Here is a 22,647-nt window from a genome sequence, read left to right on the forward strand (position 1 = left end):
TCTGTATTTGTATTGTCACATATGTAGATCTAGATCTTCGATGGATACGACTTAATACGAGACTACTAATGTCAAGTTAGCATCGTTGACATCTGTATGACAACACTTGAAAGGATTCCGCTACTCTTGTATACACTTGACATCTACATTGAACTAGTCTGTATTTGTAGTGCTCCTATCTCGTAGTGGTGTAACTCTAAACGTGACGCTCATCGTCAACTTCCGCTCTCGCTCTCCCTTTCCTACAAGCTCGTTCTTCTCCCTGACCGCGTTTTGAAATTCCCTCGTTTTTGAACAGTCACGTGATTCGACTCATTAATGCTTGGCTTACAAACTTTGTCCTTAATCAAGAATGGCTTGATGTTTACAAAAAAAAAAAAACGGCGTGCGGTTTTTTTTTTTTGGGGGGGGGGGGGGTTAGGGGGGGGGAGATTTTTTAGAGATAGTTGGCAAAAAAAAGGGGGGCGGGGGTTCGTTGCTCTAAATATTATCCCTGTAATCCTAGAATAATTACTTGGGCTAAAAAATGTCTGCCCTCGTTCCCGCCTCGCGTAGTGCGCGTGGCACATGTTTGGCCTGATTTGACTTAACAAGACAAAATAATATGATTCCTTCTTTTTCTCTCTTGTCCGACCTTGTTCTAGATCAGTGCAGTGCTTCCCAAACCTTTTCCTTAACGGAACACTTCCCACATTTGGAGAATTAAACGGAACACTGCTTTTTTTTTTCTTTATAGAGAGAGAGATTAATTCAAGTGGTGGCCTACTAGTTTATTATTCCAGTAGTTCATTTAACACCTAATCAGGCCTCACAGGACACTAGGGTTCAGCGAAACACAGTTTGGGAAACATTGGTCTAGTTGTATGCGTTTGTTTTTTTTTTGAACGGATAGGAACAGTTCTGTTACAGCAGCGTGTATAAGCCAATGGTTCTCGTGTGATTTCTCATAGACAAACTGTTCAATTCATGTAGAGGTATTTTATCTTTAATAAATCATATTTGGCCTATTACATTTGTTTATTTGTTTGTACGTGCTTGCAAATTTGTTTTTTTTTTTTTATTTTGAGGAGCATCGTCACGTGGCCAGGCCTGCAGATGATGTACCCTCCATGCATTACTTTTGAGACGCCTCGCTGTACAGCAATTACCCAACACACTTAGTACAGGCCCCGACTTGACAACAGCTTTCTCCTTGTGCGCCTCGGCGTGAGCGTGTAACGGGCGGGGCGATGGGTGGAGCAGTGTGTGTGTGTGTAGCAGTGTGTGTGCGTGCGTGTGTGTGTGAAGCAGAACGATGGTGACACAAATTCAAAATGTGAGCGCTTTCTCTTTAACGTCTGCTCACTTTCAAACGAGTTAAAAAAAACAAAAACTTAGTTGTATTCTTTGTGTGTATTGGTGATGAGTTTATCTCTTGTGTTCTAGCGGCTTTGAGGATTAAACAACGAGGCGCCGCTCGAGTGAGTAAAATAAGCTTTGTGCATTAGAGCGCCTGTGTAGCAAACAAAACAGTATAGATTGAACTTAGATGTAGTTAGTAGATGTGATCGTGATATACAAGTCTAGTCTGTGGTCGGTGCCCGCGAGTAGCGTGCAATGTGCACCAAGTCGTGGGTGTTAAAATACCCGCGCGTGGTGTGCAATGTGCACCAAGTCGTGCGTGTTAAAGTACCCGCGAGTGGCGTGCAATGTGCACCAAGTCTTGCGTGTTAAAGTACCCGCGAGTGGCGTGCAATGTGCACCAAGTCGTGCTTGTTAAAGTACCCGCGCGTGGCGTGCAATGTGCACCAAGTCGTGCTTGTCAAATTCGTACAACTGTGCACCGACTTTAAGAAAGCTTTGAGTCTCCATTTCCCCTTACTCTCTCTCTCTCTCTCTCTCTCTCTCTTACTTTCTCTCTCACACACACACGCACACATGTGCAATATGAACTAACAACTCTTTCCTATCATATTATCGAGGAAGGCGACTTCCCAGACAGCGGCTCCTTTCAACGTCGGATCCACGGTTTAGTGTTCAGGTATCCATTTTATCTGCATATTTTCTCAGATAGCACATGATGTTTATAAGTTTATATACAATAAACATATTTGTCAAAACAAACACTATTTGTATGCAAATAGGAAATACCTTTTTTTGTACTTGAATTGTTGAAAAGGCATTGAGGATTACAACGATTTTCATTAATCCCAGGTAGCGCATACATTGATTATTAAAATACCAAACAACCTAAGTTGCTTTAGTCATTGACCTAATGCTCCTTGGTTTTAAACACCAATTTGCAGATAGAAACCTTTATTTTTTTTTATTTGGGTTTATACTTGCTATAATTTGACGGTTCAAATCCTATCTCATTTACAGTAGACAAGTAGCCGTGTGTTAATCTGACAGATGTTGTCAATGGATCGATGTATATAAGCGTTGCCCTTCTGACTTGCGATTCACCGAAGCGTACCACGAGATACAAACCATGCAGAAATAATGAAAGTGTAAGAAACAAAGTGTGGGGAAGGGGTTGGCGTAGGGATTCTTTTTTTTTTTTTTTTCAATGCTTATCATTATTATTACTATTATTATTATTATTATTTTGTATTTTTTCTTTGAAGAGGGAAGAAATGTGTTTAGTCATTTTATGTTGGCAGTGACTTGTGGGGGGCTGTATATAATGAGATGGGGGGGGGCTGTACTTAAGAGATTGGGTAGAACTTGACAGCCTGGCCAGGTAAGGGGTAAAAAGTACGCTGTGAACTTGGGGAAAAATCGATATTGGCCTCGCGTGATCAATGTGTGGTGACGTAATATCAACACGTGTTGAAGGGAATATGACATGAAACAGTTCTTGCGATATAAGTGTTTGTTAATTCACACACACACACACACATTCCCACACACTTATGTTTTTCTACTTAAATCTCATAGAATTATGTTTTCTGTTGTTTGCTGAGTTCTCTATTTTTCTTTGTGTGTCTCTCTCTCTCTCTCTCTCTCTCTCTCTCTTATCATTTTACCAAAGCCCTAAAAGTGACCGTTGCGTCCAGTGTTTTTCCTAATTGCATTGGAATTCTCCATTTAGCCTCGCCTGTCGCTATATCGTTTACTTATGTATTGTTTATAGCGCCAGTGTCCCCCACCAGGGCTAGTTAGAACCGTTGGTTAATTATTAAAACACTTGAAGCACTTCCGGTGTTTCATACTTTTTTTTTTTAATTAAGGATAATTATTATAAGTCACGTGATTTTTTTTCTTCTACCAAACAAAGTTTTTGTAACTTGTTGACGGCCGTTGACTTGTAGCACCAAGCTGCTGGTAGACAACTAAACCACTGTAGGCGGTATTATATCTTAACTTATAAAACTTTTAACAACTTGAATATCTTCTTTGTGAATAATGTTATATATATATATATATATATATATATATATATATATATATATATATATATATATATATATATATATATATATAACTTTTATAACTTTAATTACACCAAAGACAGAATCTAATTCACTATTTAAAAAAAAAACACGTCTTTTCAGTCTGGCGTTCTGGAGTTCTGTCCTACCTGAGACCGCTGGAGACAGTGCCGCATATCTTGCATCATTCTTACTGCTTAGCTAACCTCTTCCCGTCGTCACCATAGAAACACACACACACTCCATAACAGTCAGTTAGATTTTGAACACAAAAAAATAATAAAGAATTCAAGATGAACATTGTTTAGACCCAGTGGCCTAGCTAGGAATTGAACCTCTTTGGGGGGCCGCTGCATTTTGCGTAATATTCAATATTTAATGTAAAAAAAAAACAAAAACACTCATTTGGGGCCCTCCCTCGCCCACCTTAGCTACGCCTCTGTTTATACCAGTGGTTCTCAACCTTATTTAACCTTGGGGTCTTCATTTCCCACATGCATATCACGACCCACATCACGGACAATGGATCCAACTGTCTGCGGCTTCATTATAGCAATGTAGGTGGACGTTACGAGTGGGTTATGTAGCTACGCATTATGGGCCTGGAATGACCCGTAGGCCGTTGTTTGGGCATCACTTGTTTAGCTTAAAGAACTGCACCAACCTATCCCCTTCCTACCATCACCGTGAATAGATATTTGTTACGCATTTACGTCTAAGATATTCTGAGCTTTAAATGGCATCTTCACCCTAGATAAATAAAAGGGTATTAGTTTACGTGACTAGAAACGCTAAATCAGTTTCTCTTATATTTTAAGAATATGCAGAAAAAAATGCAGATTACAAATATGTAATTTGATTTCCTCGGAGAATATTTTTTAAAATATATATTTTTAAGTTTTATTTCTTATTACCATATATTGTCATTGGAAATATGCCATTTTGGTTTTAAGTCCTAATACTAGACTATCTCCCTTGAATTACCTGCCAACATTTTTCTGTTGCTGTTTTGTCTTTCTTTCTAGCAGCTATAAGATCTAATATTAAAATTCATTTAAAATGATTGCATAAGAACAAAAAACTCTCTTTAAAAAAAAGTTATTGAAAAAAAGAAGAAACAACTTCAATTTATTATTAACATTTTTTTAGACCTTCATTTCAGTAAATACACTTAAAAATTCATAAGTTGACAGCATAAGAACAAAAATCTCTTTCAAAAATAGTTTAATATAAATAAGGGAGATAAATATGCTTAAAAACAACATGGTGGTCAGTAAAGGTATCTGGGTATCTAAACTATTACCAATAAAAGGTCGGTTGGTTCAAACTATCATCTAAACTGGCCGACATTGAAACAACGAAACAAAATTCAATGAATAACTTCCTCTCTATTCCGCCTCGTGTCTGAGCTTTATTTCCTGACCTCGCCCCACAGCCTCGTTTCCTAACTCTTACGTACACTCGTTATCTGATCAAGTCCTCTGCCCAATGACTCTTCCTATTAAGAAAAAAAAAAAAAAGAGGCCATTGCGTGATTTCAGATCTCGTCACTGACTCTTGTCATCATCTGACGCAAGCGCTGAGTGGTTTTCTAGCCCACACTACAAGCACCGTCTGTCCTCTCTACCACGTCGACTTCAAATCAATCTAGATTGGAGGGCACACTATCTCGAGGTTTTGGGGGCGAGTCTTTCCGAGGAAACAGTCGAGAACTAGAAATTGTTTTCAAGTGCTTCATCTACCAGCGGTCCTCTGTTTTGTTACGTCGTTAGTTTCAGGAGAACTAATATGGTGGGTTGGGGGGGGGGTTGTTTTGACTTACGCTTAAAAAGTAACATCACTTTCGCTTTGAATACAATTTTCAGGAGTTTCAGGAGAACTAATATGGTGGGTTGGGGGAGGGGGTGTTTTGACTTACGCTTAGAAAGTAACATCACTTTCGCTTTGAATAAATTTTTCAGGAGTTTCAGGAGAACTAATATGGTGGGTTGGGGAGGCTGTTTTGACTTACGCTTAAAAAGTAACATCACTTTCGCTTTGAATAAAATTTTCAGGAGTTTCAGGAGAACTAATATGGTGGATAGGGGAGGGTGTTTTGACTTACGCTTAAAAAGTAACATCACTTTCGCTTTGAATAAAATTTTCAGGAGTTTCAGGAGAACTAATATGGTGGATAGGGGGGGGGGTGTTTTGACTTACGCTTAAAAAGTAACATCACTTTCGCTTTGAATAAAATTTTCAGGAGTTTCAGGAGAACTAATATGGTGGATAGGGGGGGGGGTGTTTTGACTTACGCTTAAAAAAGTAACATCGCTTTCGCTTTGAATAAAATTTTCAGGAGTTTCAGGAGAACTAATATGGTGGGTTGGGGAGGGTGTTTTGACTTACGCATAAAAAGTAACATCACTTTCGCTTTGAATAAAATTTTCAGGAGTTTCAGGAGAACTAATATGGTGGGTTGGGGAGGGTGTTTTGACTTACGCATAAAAAGTAACATCACTTTCGCTTTGAATAAAATTTTCAGGAGTTTCAGGAGAACTAATATGGTGGGTTGGGGGAGGGGGTGTTTTGACTTACGCTTAAAAAGTAACATCACTTTCGCTTTGAATAAATTTTTACAACGCTTATATCAACTCACTCTGTCTGTCATGTTCAAAGTGTGTACACGTTATTTCTCCCACACCAAAACTTCGCAGAATTATTTATTGGCAAAGACATAAATCAATTAAAAAAAAAAAGGAACAATTAGAAAAGTATTTACTGGTAATTAATTATTTTGTTTAATACCAACAAGTGAAACAAGTACTTCAGTATTCACATTTATGGCTAAATTTGTCGGGTTTAGTCCCCTTAAATAACTGTTAACGCTTTTTCTCCCTCAAATATTCTCCGATCAAGTTGATACTTTAAAAATGTAAAGAATTATTTATTATACCTAACAAAACATGAATAAAAAATTACCAATTTGTCAATTATTTATTGGTAATTAATTATTGTTTGTAAAGTTGTTTTTTTTTAAAGGAAACCTCAGAATTTGTGCTATTCAATTTTAGCTTTATCATCATAGGAAGCCTCTTTTCTGTGCCTCTTTTGTGGGCTTTTTTAAAAGAATCTTTTGTGTTTACACTTTGAATATGCATATATTATCGAAAACAATGTATATAACAGTAAACTAAAAGTGAACTAATATTGGCAATCAATATATGCATACATTGCTTCAAATAGTAACGGTTTCTGCTGTGTGTTCAAAAATAATTAATGTATATATAATGATGATTAGGATTTGTACATCGCTTGATTTTGGTTTTGATTCGCTTGTCATCCTATAAAGGTTCTAATTATTTCTGGCTGATAACATTCATAAACTCATTGTAAAATGTGTACAGTAGTGTTGCTTACCACTCCGCTTCCTAAGTGAAAGTATTCTTCTGGGTCATATTGTGTCTGGAGGCGCGGTGGCTGAGCGGTAAAGCCCTTGGCTTCCGATCCCGGGACCCGAGTTCGAATCCTGGAGAAGATTTTTAATTTCGGGATATTCGGGCGCCTCTGAGTCCACCCAGCTCTAATGTGTACCTGACATTAGTTAGGGAAAAGTAAAGGCGGTTGGTCGTTGTGCTGGCTACATGACACCCTAGTTAACCGTAGGCCACAGAAACAGATGACCTCTACATCATCTGCCCTATAGACCACAAGGTCTGAAAGGGGAACTTTACTTTTTTTTTATATATTGTGTCTGGACTGTAGAGCCATAATACCCCCTTCCCGCGAACACAGACACACTTTTTCGTCCTGTTTTCTCGACACCACCCCCCCCCCCCTAACTCCAACTAAACCACTGCGGGTTGAAACGGGTTTTAAACACAGCGGTGTAAATGAATGCCTTGATGAAACTCATTTGAATAACGATCGGTTTCAGGGAGTGTGTGTGATCATTGGCTAAATACACCACACATGACTTAATTGGTTTATGATCAATGCTTTGTAGACACGGCCGATATTTCTATATTCGATATAATTACAGATAGGCATGGCAAAAAAAAAAAAAAAAAAAAGTCTGTAGAGCTAGTTTAATAGAACATTTTCTCACTAGCAACTCGCTTTGATAGCCATAATTAAAATATTCCTGTAATTACATTCATACTATACCCGCTAATAGCACTGTAATTATAAAGCTTAGATCAGCTCACTCCGTCTGTCTGGTACACATTGTGTACACGTTATTTCTCCCACTTCCCATTCTAGGATCAAGCTGAAACTTTGTACACTTATTCTTTGTCCCTATCAAAACACGATTCAGTCAAAAAAAAAAAAAAAAAAAAAAAGTATTTAATTAGTTAGTGGTAATTTTGTTTTTCTTATATAGAAAATGGAAAAAAATCGTAAAGTGCTAAGAGATATGACTGTAAATGTGTAGATCTTTCACTTATTATCATAATACTTCACATACACTTTTTTTTTTCCCTGAACTTTATTGCAATTCGTACCATTTAGGTTTTTGCATAATTTTGTTTCTTGTATAATATATATATTATATATATATATATACATTTATAAAAGAAGCATTTATCCAATGTGTGTTACATAGCTATGGTTTCAAATAATTTCATGCACTTGTGGCCCAATAATGCAGTGAATTGAATAAGCAGGAATTTAGAAGCAATTGGACTTTAATACTATTTCCGTTTAATCTATTTTTCTTTATTTATTTATTAAGTGAGTGTGATACATTGTCCGTTCCTTTTTACAAAGGTCATATCAACTCACCCTGTCTGTCTTGTCTGGTAAAAAGTTAGCACACGTTATTTCTCCCACAACCCAATCTCGAATCAAGCTGAAATTTGGGTCAATTATTTCTTTTACATAACAACATAAGAATCAATAAAAACAATTAAACAATTAGTTAATTAACTATTGGCAATTAATTTTTTTGTTGTTGTTTGGCTTCAAACAAGGGAAATAAATCGTACTTAACCGAAGTTGTAGTATAAGTTGAATTTATCACCTTTACGCTATGTAGAAAGACCTTTTAATTTCTTAAGCACTTCCCTAGCAACGTGGTTAGTATATTGACTTGAGTGGGCTTAAATAGGCTTGAGCCGTCGAATTCGAATTCAGGAGGTTCCAATTTTTTTGTATATAAATGCATCTAAAAAAACTTTATCCAAATATCTCATTCTTCCCCCTCCCCTCTAACCCCTTACCCAACTGGTCCAGACAAGTGTTGAGACCATGGCGTATTGAGAAAGTTAAAAGCATGAAATAGCGCTAAACAAAAACAATTAGTAATGAAAATAATAATTATAATCGCGCAAATGTATTATTGTTAGCCTAACTCTGTTACACATCTAGTTACATGACTGATCCAAACTTTTTGATACATTTATTATCAGCTTTGTTGTTTGTTTGTTTTTTAATTATTTTTTTGTATTTTGTTTGTTGTATGTCGCTACTGCTTTTTAACATAAGGGTGAAAAATTTTTAATAGCCCAGCCCCCTCCCGTTACATGAGCTGAATTAAACTTGGCAGCACCACGGGGAGCGATGTCCCCTCATCTTCGCCCAAGAAAACCTTCCTCCCGTGCGCCCATCACGCCACCCAGTCCGCTCACATTGTCCGACACCACGCACGGCACAATATTTGTAAACCTCGCCCGGCGCTCGGTGCCTGTCATGATTCCCGTCATAACCTGTCAGCAATCTGAGGAGGGATGTCCTGCGCCCGCGCACCTGGATCAACTCTGCGGTACCCAGACACCCCGTAGGCCCACACACCTCTAATGTATATTAAATGTCATAATTGTGTGGTGTCTGCTGTCGGAAAAAAAAAAGCTAAGCTTGAAATCTGACGTAAACAACTGAGCATCCATTTTGTTTTCACCTTGACCTCAATAATTTTCTACGTTTTTAATTAGGTCACTACTTAATTAAGTTTAACGAGTTCATATGGTAAAACCTCAAAGGCGACAACTTTTAAATTGTATCTTTTATTGATAAGATAGTCATCTATTTTTTTTTTCTACTTTTGGCAAAGTCGTGTAATAAGATTTTTAGCGGCCTTGCTTGGCCATATGCGCTTCGAACTGTCGGTACAATGGTCACGAGTTCGAGACCCCTGCCCGCTGTAGTTCGAGGCCATTCGTTATAGAAGGCCTTAACACTGACTTGCAACGTCACAATCTGTGGGCTGTTTAGAGTTTAGACCCATAGCTCGTTGCCACGTTTTACAGACCTGTGACTAGGCAACGAGATATTGGTCTAATCTGCCCACAGATTGTGACGTTGCAGGATTAAGTTCAGCCTTCTGTAACTATTGGTCTCGTGTCGTCCCGCTGCCGCTCTGAACGAGGCTCATGGGAGGACGTAATGATGAATAAAATAAATTGCACATACATATTTTAGACGCGTCTATTTACTTTATAATAACTCTGTCTGTCTGGTAAAAAGTTTAAACACGTTATTTCGTCCCGTTTCCCATTCTCGGCTCATGTTGAAACCTTACACAATTATTTACTGTACCTGACAAAACATGAATCAATGTAAATTAACAATTTGTCTATTAAATACTCTTAACTAATTTGTATACCAACAAGGGAAATTATTCCTCAGTATTAAGCGATATAGCTGAATATGTGGGATTTTGTCCCCTTAGTTGTATACGGATGTATGCAAACGTGACATGAAGCTCTTCAAAATCGACACTAGCAGCTGGGAAAAAGTAGCATTGGATAGATCCACATGGAGAGAGAGCATAAAGGAAGGGTCTCGGATTGCAGATGCCATACACTACAGAAGCAGAAAGAAGGGTGATAATGCAACGGCGCCTGGTGATCACATATGCCCAACCTGCGATCGCAGCTGTGTATCAAGGATTGGCCTCTTTGGTCACACAAGAAGTTGCAAAGGGAAAAGATCGTCTCTCGAGATGTAAAATGCCACAGAGTTGTATATGGTATTTCTCCAAAACCTACTCTCGGATCAAGTTAAATTGTTTAATGTACCTAACTAAACATCAATCAATTGAATTTCATCGCCAATTAATCAATCAATTATTGGTAATTAGTTATTCTGTTTGACATAGAGAAGAGGAAGTAAACTTTATATATTTGATATACATAGTTGTATGTGTAGAGTAGTTCTTAGAAGTATTATTCTTTTTTCTTTTTTTAAGTATTTTGTATTTTTTTTTTACCTTCCCATAGTCCCATTTTGTTGCCCTGAATATCATTCTGTCGTTTGCAGCGTGATGCCCATAAAACCAACACAAGAATGTTCCTACACCATTTAAGGATGTAGCTTATATTTGCACTACATTTACGCGTGCGTTGTTCAATGAAATCGGAAATTCCCGTTTGACGTTGCATAAATTGGGTGACGGGGCTGGCGTCACTTGGGATGACTTCCTCGTGAACTTTCAAACACATCGAAGACGTGGCGAGATGCCCCATGTACAGAAAGTGGCCGGGTGATAAGTGGGGGTGAACCTGTGTTTCTGTCAATAGGAAAGTTCGATAGGTTATATTGACACAAGTGGCAGTTCTGTTTCTGTACGGGAAAAGTTAGGGCGGGGGGAGTTGATTTTAGCGTCTTGAACTTTCTCATGTGTAGGTCATTTAGTGCGATACACACAATGCTAAGTATAATCCTCTTGATTCAGGGAACAACACTACGGATAAATGTCTTAGTTGTTACAAAGCTTAACTCTTTCTCTGCGTAATTATTTACCACATTCTGGTGGAATCAACGTTGGTATCGTCAGTTAGGAGAGAAAGAGTTAAATCAACTCACTCTGTCTTGTACTTTTTATTTTAACGTTATTTCTCCCACACACGATCTTGGATATAGTTGAAATTTTGGCCAAATATTTTTTTTTTATCCTGACCAAACAAGAATCAATAAGAACATTAACCATTTAGTTTATTTATTATTGGTAATTAATTATCTTATTTGGCCTCGAACAAGATTGTTTAGCTAATCGTGAAAATGTCCAATGCAGCGCAGGCAATTCACGCCCTCTCTGTAGGACCTCTGGACCAAAACTTACAAAAACAAAACAAACAAAAAATCAAATACTTAGAAAGACACAAAGTCACGTTTCTTAATTCTTATGCTAGAACGAACTCCTACTATTGCTCCTTTTCCCCTTTGCCATAAGAGTATGAAACCCAGTGGCGTAGCTAGGATGAGGGGAGGAGGGGGGGTGAGCATTTGAAAATCCCCCGGGCCCCACTTGAGGGGTGGGGGGCAAAATGAATGGTTTTTTTTTACATTAAAAATGAAATATTATTCATAATGCAGGGGCCCCCAAAGCGGTCAAGCCCCCCTCGGCCCCTAAACGATAAAAAAATTCCTAGCTACGCCCCTGGTGGAACGAGTTGCATGAATCAGCCAGGATAATTTTTAAAAAAATCTCTAATTAACATGCACGACTAGATTAACGTAATAGATACGCTTAGGACGTAATTATAATCTCATTTGTAGGAACGTCTGTAATTTATAAGATAAGTAGGCTCATTTCATCTTTCATCTTATCCCCAAAACTCAGCGTAGCAGATTTAGGTGAGAAAATAAAAAAAGGGGAACCTCTGCAACCCCCCCCCCCCCCCATACACACAGGGGCCTTTCACACACCGGTAGCCCTCGACCCTCCTTGGTGATGACGTAGGCTCCACCTGAATAAAACGTGATAAAAACATTGTGCTCGGGGTGACAAGGGAGGGGAGGGGGGGGGTGTTTCAGACCGGAAGCAGCAGGTAGTTCAAATTTGGTAACCTTTTGAATTTCAACGAAGTTTTCATAGTTGTTTGGGAAAACCGTCGCGTGTGTGTGTGTGACACACACACTCTCACTCACTCACTCACTCACTCACTCACTTAGATCTATATCCAGAACAACACACTTACTCTCAATACGCAAAGGATTGCTTTATTAATTAAATGGCTTTACTAATTTACAATTCATAGGTACCATCGCCGTTATTCATGATGGAATACGGTTGATCTAACAATAGATTCGGGAAACGAAATACATTACAGTATAATTAAAACTGTGTACCTAAAATATTTTTTTTTTGTTATTATTCAAATATAAGTAGATTGTCATATTCTCCCTTTTAATATATGACCGTTCATCGTTTTATTCGACCATCCTTGAAATACATTCATAAACTATGAAAGACCGAAGATAGCATTGTCTCCCTTCTGGTTCTACATTCTATTAATAATAACCTCTTTCTTACGTAACCCATAGAGAAATAAAAAAAGGGGGGGGGGAGGACACAATGTGTCGCTCATGTTTTCTGTTAAGTTCATTTTCTATCTTCCTAAAGCAAATATTGCCTCTGGCTGATCAGAGAGACATTCTCACATGAAACAACAAATGTCTGTTTAGAGACGGGACAAATGTATTTCGGCACGTGGCTGCAGACACCTTACTTTGGTGAAGCAGCTTTAACTAAGGTAGCTCTTTGTTAATGAAACGCTAAAAAAAAATGTTCTTTGTTATCATTAATTAGCCTGGCAATTTCCAATCAACGCAGATCTCTCCCTTACAAAAAAATTATTATGTTTCATAAATTCTTCTAGACAGCAGAATTTCGACCACAGTTCGCAGAGTCGTAGAATTCATGGACGTTATTTGTAGAATTAAAATAAATTCGACTTTTTGACAAATATTATTACGTGACATCGTGATGTACTGCAATACACATCAATACATCAATAGTTCGTATAGTTTGGCACACCGGGAATCCCTTAACGATACTTAATCAGCAGGGGCGTAGCTAGGGTGGGAGGCAGGGAAAGAAGTAGAAAATCTCCCCGGGCCTCCGCTTGAGGGGGGGGGGGCAAATGGTTTTTTTTTACATCAAATATTAAATATTGCGCAAACTGCAGGGGCCCCCAAATAGGTCAAGCCCCCCCCCCCGGGGCCCCCAAATGATGGCAAATTCCTAGCAACGCCACTGTTTATCAGTAGTGTCATAGATCCCGATTGTAATACAATGTTACTTATAGTAGAGATCTCCTGCTTGCCCGGTCCTGATGTGTAGAAGAGATGGGGGGGGGGGGGCAAAAGAACGCGTAGCTGTATGTTAACTACTTGGATGGAATGATGGTAGTTGAGCACCAAGTGGCGTTGCTGAAGACAGATGTTCGAGTGGACGACCAGCAGGTCATGTTACATTTCAGCCCTCTGACAAGGGCTCCCAAGCTGATCGTGTTGGACTCCCGCTGTGCGGAACTTACTTTACTTTCCAGCAGGCTTTACGGTATCATAATGCCAACAGCAAGATATGTGAGGATTAATTGGAATCATTGCCGTAATCTGTTTCTCAATATTTGAACTTCCAACGTGACATTTCAACATTCTTGGAATTTCTTATTTTGTGCCCCATATCTACTCTTAGCAATTGATAATATAAATTCATCTTTTTTATAGTTCACCGTAGACTATATTTATAATACAACAATTTCAATCGGTGATTATTTTACATAAAAAAACACATGTTTCTATTAGGTCATAAGGTATTTGCATAATTTGGGTAGGTTATGTAATTCTTTCTTTATGGTTTCAATGAAAAAAAAAGATAATACCCTACAAGCTTTCATTTGAGTCCTAGTGTCCTCTATAACAAAGCATGCAATGGCATTGTGTAACCAATATGCGAATAAATTATACTTTTAAGAAATCTTTACATTAATTGAGTTTTAATCCCAGAAAATGTGGTGAAGGTCATAGGAGGTCACATTTCTGGTTAACACCCCCCACCCCCGAACTGCTTTATGTTAATTAGAAAGGGGGGAGGGGGGGAGTCATACCAATGAACAATGAAGACAAAAACGGGGCGGAGTGCAGCCTTGACATGGACCCTCCTTTCCCTCTCTATCTCTCTCTCTCTCTCTCTCTCTTCTGCATTCATCCACTTTTCAGGCCCAGTGGCACGACTGGTAACGGTTTTAAAGATTTTTTTTTCTGTAAGACGTTTGACCGATCACTTCACCTGTTGCTGACGAGAGAGGAGAAAGAGAATGCCTGGACCAACTTGTTAGTCTCGTCATTGTTTAAAACACTCAGATACAATCTCACTCACACACACGCACAGAGACAAACCAGACGGGGGCTATTTCTCATTGTTTGGGTCAATTCTTTCCACCCTCGCGCGCGCTCTCTCTCTCTATCCTCGGCCTGGATAGCAAATAAAAAATCGCTTGTTCTCGTAATTATTAAATGCGAGCTCCTGCCTGGCACGCAGAGGTGGGATTTAACAAGAGGTGGGTAGGGAGGAGATGACCTTTTATGGCGTGAGGTCAGACTTTGACCGTCTTTGTTGTGCCTAGAAAGATTGGACGCTAGGGACATCATGAATCAAAACTCCTGTTGCTTGTACGTAAAGTTATAGAACGAGACTGTATATACAATACAACTTATTATTGGAAACAAAAAAAAAAGCATCGAAGATTAGCGCATATATAATATTACTGTATACTGAAGTGTGGACACAGGAGACCTCAAAGGGCTAGTGTAAACAATGTAATATCAAATGCACCTGTCATTTAGTTGACAAAGTGGCGCCCCCAGGGTGCTGGGACATCGCCATTGTGGTTTGTTTTAATGATTTTCAGTGGGGTGGTACTTTTTGCTCCTTGTCAAAATTTGCTGAACAATACATGAATTACTTAAAAAAGAACTATTAGTCAATATTAATTACTGTTAATTAATTATTTTATTAGATACCAACAATGGAAATAAATTCTTCAGTATTCCGATATGTGACTTAATATTTAGGGTTTAGATCATTGTAGAAGTTATTTCTCCCACACCCATTCTCTGATCATGTTTGAGCTTTCCGGAATGACGTAGTTAAAACTTAACTAAACATGCATCCATTTAAAAACTAACTAATTAAATCTAAATCATTGTCAATTAAATATTTTGTTTGTTTGTTTGATATTGATAAAGGGAAATAACTTCTTCATCATTGAGAATCAATTTTTAAAAAATTAACCAATTAATTGGCAATTAATTTATTTAGTTCGATACTGATTAATTTACATAAATGCTATTGTATTGACAGATATGACTACAAATGTACAGTTGTTTCCATTTTATAAAAGCTTTTTTTTTCTTTTTAAAAGAATTTTTAAAACTATTTTGTTTAATGTATCTCTTTCGTCCTATTCTCTAGCCCCGTGAGTGACGTGCACCGACCTATACATTATAACAGCGTGAATGTAGCCTGTTGTCACACAATAGTTGTCACGTCTGTCTGCGGCTCGTTCACGGCCGTCATCGCAATGTTGTCTTGTTTCTCTGGGGAAATAAACTGAGAAAACTTGGGAAGTGCGCCGGGGTAGTAAAACAAATTGTCTATTTCTAAATTTAACGAGGCAGTCAGGTGACCTAGACGTTGACGTAGGATGGATCTCAAATTTTTAGACTGGGTATCATCAGTTGTTTTTTGTTTTTTTTTAAGGCTTTTCTCAGCTCACTTTGTGTCTGTCTGGTATCACTTTTGATAACACGATTTCTCCCACACCCATTCTTGGATCAAGTTGAAACTTTGCATCATTATTCATGTGAAAAGACAATACATTAATCAACAAGAAAAGAATAATCAATCAATTAAGTACTGGTATGTGCCTAAACTCAAAACTCAAACTCATTCATTACTGGCAATTATTATCTTGTTTGATATCGACAATGGAAATTAATTATTCAATATTACGAATTATGGATAGTATTTGGGGTTTTGTCCCCTTAGATTATTGTACACGTTATTTCTCCCACACCCATGCTCGGATCAATTTGAAACTTAAGACAATTAATTAGTGAATTTTAAAACATGGACCAATTTAAAAAAAATTTAACCAATAATTTGAAATTATTGCCAATTAAATATCTTGTTGGTTTGTTTGATATCATTAAATGGAATTTCCACATCATTGAGAGGTGTATTTGTAAATGTGGAGTTCTTCTCCTCTGTTTTAATAAGCTTTTTTTTTGTTTTTAAACTTTAAAAAAAAATTTTTTTTTATATTTGTTTGTCTGATAAGATGGAACATACTTTATATGAACATATTGAGGGGGAGGGGCGAGACTGAGTGGCTTGGCTAACCTAGCTGAGAGGTACCGAGTTCGAATCTGGCCGTTTGAGTAGCTTTTAAAGTGAGTCGTTGCTCGAGCTGAATTGTTGTTTTCTGAACTCTTAAAGGTAGAACCAACACCTCTCAGATACTAGCCTATCGCTCTATCCACGTGGCCACTAAAGAGAATAGGAGAATGGCATACTGATTATTAGAAACGTCAACCTTTATTTCAAATATGTGGACTAGTGTTTCTGTTTTGTTTGTGATGTTGTTCCGGGAGACCGCTAACTTTACATTCAAACAAAAATTTGCTAACAGGGCTTAGAGCAGCGGTTCTCAACCTTTTAAGCTCGGCGATCCCCTTTTTACAATCCACCACTCTGCTGCGACCCCCCCCCCTCCTCACCCACACACACACATACAGAAATAGAAGAGTAGGCTATAAAAATCCATATTTTCGATGGTCTTAGGCGACCCCTGGCAAATCGTCAATCGACCCCCAAGCGGGTCGCGATCCACAGGTTGAGAACCCCTGGCTTAGAGAGAGAGAAAAGAAGTTTTAGAAAGGCTTTTTAAAAGTAAATTTGTTTCCGTTTTTTTTATATTTTTTTTTTTTAACTTTAATAACTCCCCCCCCCCCCCCCTAAGTTTAAGAAAAAATAAATAAAAAGAAATGTATAATTAAAACAACAATAAACTTACAACAATGTGTGTGAGTGTGTAATGTGTGTGACTCTTTGGCGGTTGTCAGTTGAGCTACCTTCCCAGTCATAGAACCACATACCTGACATGTTACAAGTATAGAATTGGACCCGTATCGATCTGACTCATGTGTAGAGAAGCTTTAGCCTATTCAGCTGGCTACCTGTAGTCACCGTACAGGTAAACCTTCATAAAAGCTCCTTCTCCTGTCATAAATAGCATGGCACTGCCTACAGTGATATTTTAATATGATTGCTGCTGGTTCAACTGCTCGACAGGTCACGACAGTAGCACCCTCGTTCACGTCTCGGGCAATACAGGCGTCAACCTATCGAGGTGTGTCTGGGTGAGAGATGTGAGAGGGCCCCGGCGGCGTGAATGTGTGTGTGTGTGTGGGGGGGGGGGTCACAGTTCATCTGACGATTTCTCGTGTCTTAATGAGTTATAAAATCCCAGAATGCAATGAAATTATTTGCACCAGAGATCTAAAAGTAAAGTTCCCCTTTCAGACCTTGTGGTCTATGGAGCAGATGATGTAAATGTCATCTGTATATGTGGCCAACGGTTTACGAGGGTGTCATGTCGCCAGCACAACGACCAAGCGCTTTTATTTTTCCCCTACTAATGTCAGGTACCCATTAAAGCTGGGTGAACTCAGAGGCGCCCGAAAATCCCGAAATTAAAAATCCCAGTCTTCACCAAGATTCGAACACGGAACTCCCCGGTTCGGAAGCCAAGCGCTTTAACACTCAGCCACCGCGACTCCATAATCATCATTGTCATCATCAAACTCCATTTGGGATTCAGAGGTTCAAATTCTCTCTTGCTAAAATCCTGGACGGAAACCCTGCTGTAGGAATAATACAAGGACTCTCATACTTTACCCACTTTCTCTTCTCGGTGTGTAGAGGAGGTAAGTTCACTTAAGAAAATTAATTTCAGACAACGTTTTAGAACGACACAAATATTTCTTATTCCAAATGCTGGGATAAATTCTTATAAGTACTCTTTCGTCAATAGTGCAATTAGAACCAGGGAAACCGATTCGCTCGAAGAGTTAACTCGTGATTAGCATTTTATTTGAAGGAACGTCTTTAGTTTATAAGATAAGAGTTAAGAGGGTGAGATGTTTCTATGGGGGGCCTGTCATCTATACTCTAAACCACTTGGCTTTCGAACCGAGAGGTCCTGGGTTTGAAACTCGGTGACGAATGGGATTAAAATTTAATTTCGGGACCTTTAGGACGCCCCTGGGCTACCCAACTCTAATAGGTACCAATTTGACCACCCCTAAAATGGAATTTAGAACGCCTTTGTTAAACATCTGTCCTTTGACCTTTTGGTCCAGAGTTCAAACATGAACGCATTTCCCCAAAAGCCAAAGATACACTCACGCATAAAAATGGCAGGTATTAATTATCTGGGGGAAAAAAATCCAACACCTTATTACTGTGTCGTGACCAGCAGACTTATGGGTATTGAACGAGGCTTAGTCGAGTCTCATTGTATCAAGTAGTTTGTATTGAAACTATTGACAGCTTCATTGTATCACGTGACTTAATCCCCGATGACTCACACCTTCCATAGAAGTTATTGTTTGTTATTTTTATAAATTAAAAAAAAACAAAAACAACAACATCAGTAGTGTGAATAACTCGTATATTAGCAGGTCTCAATTTAGCTGGAACGAGACCAGTCGATATAAAAGGCCTGAACACTGACCTGTGACGTCGCAACATGTGGGCAGTTTAGAGCAATAGCTGGTAGCCGCGTCACAGGTAGTGACGTCATATATGCTTTATGCTTAAACTGCCCACATTTGCGGGACACTATGGGAAATGGATTGCGCCGGACCCAGTCAGGGTCGGGATAAGGATAATAAGTGAAAATTAAGGTTTTCTATTAGAAAAATAAATTCGTTTTGGCATTACATTTTATTACATGAAAGCTGACAATGTCGTTTTTTTTTTAATTAAATCGCGTTTAGTATTGACGTTTACTATATTAAATGACACCACAAAAAGACAACTTTGTCTATTTTTAAGATTTTTGTGAGCTTTCATGAGATTTTTTATAATTTCAGATATCCAGGACTTTTTCGTATATTTTGCTACTTCATGAAATTTCCAAGATCTGGAAAGTCAGGAGACCGCTGGAACACTTATTTGCGGCCGCATAGGTTGTAGTGGTCTGAAGCCGGCCCTGCTCTCAGTTAGACATTAAAAATAGACAAAAGATGGCCTCTAAATCACCTGCCCTGTAGAAAACAGGTTCTGAAAGCGGCACTCGACTTATCTCTGCAACGAAATCCTGCATTACCTTTCAGATCATTAAGTCAAAGATCATGCTACTTAGACACTGACCTCAGATCAGTAACGGCCTCTCGAAACCCCTCGAACCTAACTGTCACCTTCTCTAAACTCTAAACCAATCAAATCACAAAAACTTAAAATTCCTTCTATATTTAGCCCTGATTCTACATAACTAATGCATTCATGATCACGTGAATCATCCATATAGGCCTATATCAATGTTCCATAGTGTAGTATTTTAACGATGTACTGTTCAACGGACGGACTAGTACAAAACTATATAGGATTTTAAAGAATATAGAAAATTAGGGGGGAGGCCAAAACTAAATAAGATTTTAAAGAATATAGCAAATTAGGGGGGAGGCCAAAACTATATATGATTTTAAAGAATATAGAAAATTAGGGGGGAGGCCATGAACTAATGACATTGACCTCCGGAACACATTCATGCTGCGAACATCGTAGATGGACATACTAAACTACGGATAGCTATTGATTTTCTGTGTAGTTTCAGTTCTGAAAGAGACATTTTTGGGGACATGAACTAGACAAAGATAAATCATTCAGTGAACCCAAAAGGTGAGGGCATTTTCACGAACGAGTCCCAGACAATCGGGTGAGGTTCCGGACGAATGGAAGAGAATGGCATTAAATTTCAACGAGATCTGAGGATTGAAGGTTAGACTGGCTGTGGGGGGGGGGGGGGGAGTAAGAACTCGAAAGTGTGTGTGTGTGTGATTGCATCTAAACAGTTGAAACAAATTTTGATTTCTCGAACAAAAAAAAAAAAAAGTTTTTCAAGCAATCCGTTGATCCACAAGAAATAAATTATTTATGTCCTAACCCGGGGGAGGGGGGGGGAGGGAATGATACAATACAACAGGAAACGGAAAGCTCCCCCCCCCCTACCTTCCCCAATATCTTACATACCATTCTAGTTGCGTCCTGGTGTTTATTTCGAAATGTCATGGGCGTATACTTTGGTCTAGATGTTGTTTTAACTTAACTTTGGCTATATTTGATTGACAGTTGATACGCAGATATTTTTTTTTTTATAAACAAAGATATTTTAAAACAAAAAAAAAATACACGCGTTGAAATACGAGATATAAAGTGGGTACCACTTTCTAGGATTGTGTAAGTATGTCCTCTCTACGACCCCCATTAGAATTTATGATAGTCTCCTCTATGATTGTATGACGTCTCTTCTAAATGAGTATCAGCGTGTTTTTTTTTTTTATGAATGTATGACGTCTCTTCTATGATTGTGTATCAACGTTTCCTCTATGATTGTAGAAGTCTCTTCTATGATTGTGTATTGAAATCGCTTCTATGATTGTGTATTGAAATCGCTTCTATGATTGTGTATTGAAATCGCTTCTATGATTGTGTATTGAAATCGCCTCTATGATTGTGTATTGAAATCGCTTCTATGATTGTGTATTGAAATCGCTTCTATGATTGTGTATTGAAATCGCTTCTATGATTGTGTATTGAAATCGCTTCTATGATTGTGTATTGAAATCGCTTCTATGATTGTGTATCAACGTCTCATGTATGAGTGTGTATCACAGTCTCTTCTATGATTGTGCAACGTCTCTTCTATGATTGTGTGACGTCTCTTCTATGGTTGTGTGACGTCCGTTCTATGATTGTCTGACGTCTATTCTATGATCGTATGACGTCTTTTATATGAGTGTGCAACGTTTCTTCTATGATTGTGTGACGTCTCTTATATTATTGTGTGACGTCTCTTCTATGATTGTGTGACGTCTCTTCTATGATTGTGTGACGACTCTTATATTATTGTGTGACGTCTCTTCTATGATTGTGTGACGTCTCTTCTATGATTGTGTGACGTCTCTTATATTATTGTGTGACGTCTCTTCTATGATTGTGTGGCGTCTCTTCTATGATTGTGTGACATCTCTTCTGTGTATAGTCTGACAACGCTACGTTCGTTTGACTACATTCACTTTATGATTGTATGATTTCGAACCATTTATGATTGTGTGACTATGTTGTATAAATGAGAGCGCGTGCGTGTGTGTGAAGTGACTACGTTCCTTACCTACTTACGTGGCTACGTTCTATTTATAATTATGGGACTACGTTCCCTATGAAGTTATGTGACTAGGTTTTCTCTGTGATTGTGCAGCTGCATACCATCAACGCTTGTTTGACTGCGGCGAATCTTCCATGATTGTGTTATCACATAAACTCAGAGGTGGCCGCTACCTGATATGCCCATGGTCAAGGCACAATTAAGCCAAGGGCTTGTTTTAATTGTCTAACGTAATAAAATGTCAAAGAATCATATGGCGCTGTCTTTCACTTGAAAACAAACCGAACAATCTACTGTTGATTATGAGATTTATGAGTTATAATTTTAAAAAAAATTCCCAAAAAGGAAAAATAAGATTTTCAATATCCTTCTTGGTTTTTCGATCTAACGTGACAGACCGACAGACAGATGTCACAAATTTAATAACGTCTTTTCGTATTTATGCGGCCGATAAAAACAGCACAGATTACCGGTACTTTAGATATTTGGGGAACTAACCTAACTTCATATGTACACCAAGGACACACTACTACAGGACCTTAAATAATGAATATATCCATTTCTACTAGATCCAGTGTTACAATGAATAACTTTTGGTGCTTTTAGATTTGTTTCAAATGCTTTTGTTAATTTATGCTTATAGCAATGCTCCATTTAAAAAAAAATAATTGTGTTTGGACCAGTGGGGTGAGGCGATATAATGGAGAAGGTTGAAGAAAAAAAATATTTCTGCTAATGTTAGGATTTGAACATAAAGCCCATTGACTATTATAAACAAAAATCTTCCCTGAAGTTTTTTTTTCATTTAAAACGTGTTTATGAAAAAAAAATGCATATTTAATACTTTCAGAAACAAAAACAAAACAAAAGAGTAGCACTTGTACTAGAACTTTGCAAGATTTGAAATATCATGATAACGGGTATTCAGTATCTTTGTCTACTTTCTGCTATTTAAACGGGACAGACGGAAGGACGGACAGACCACACAAAAACTAATAGCGGCTTTTCTTCTTTCGGGGAACCGCTAAAAGGGGGCAGGCGAGCAGAAGGATAGTGCCCCCCCCCTCTCATTC

General features: G+C 38.3%; 1 protein-coding gene across 1 annotated transcript in view; it reads left to right on the forward strand.

Annotated features, from left to right (window-relative positions):
* Positions 1–1,278: 1,278 nt before the first annotated feature.
* The window catches only part of LOC106054975 (uncharacterized), a 117,956-nt gene continuing 96,587 nt past the window's right edge, over positions 1,279–22,647 (forward strand). Inside the window, exon 1 of the mRNA XM_056004265.1 lies at positions 1,279–1,460. The gene's annotated coding sequence lies outside the window, so the exon portion shown is untranslated. The remainder of the gene's footprint in view (positions 1,461–22,647) is intronic.

The sequence above is a fragment of the Biomphalaria glabrata genome, chromosome 11 (assembly GCF_947242115.1).
Source record: "Biomphalaria glabrata chromosome 11, xgBioGlab47.1, whole genome shotgun sequence".
Lineage (NCBI taxonomy): Eukaryota > Metazoa > Mollusca > Gastropoda > Planorbidae > Biomphalaria > Biomphalaria glabrata.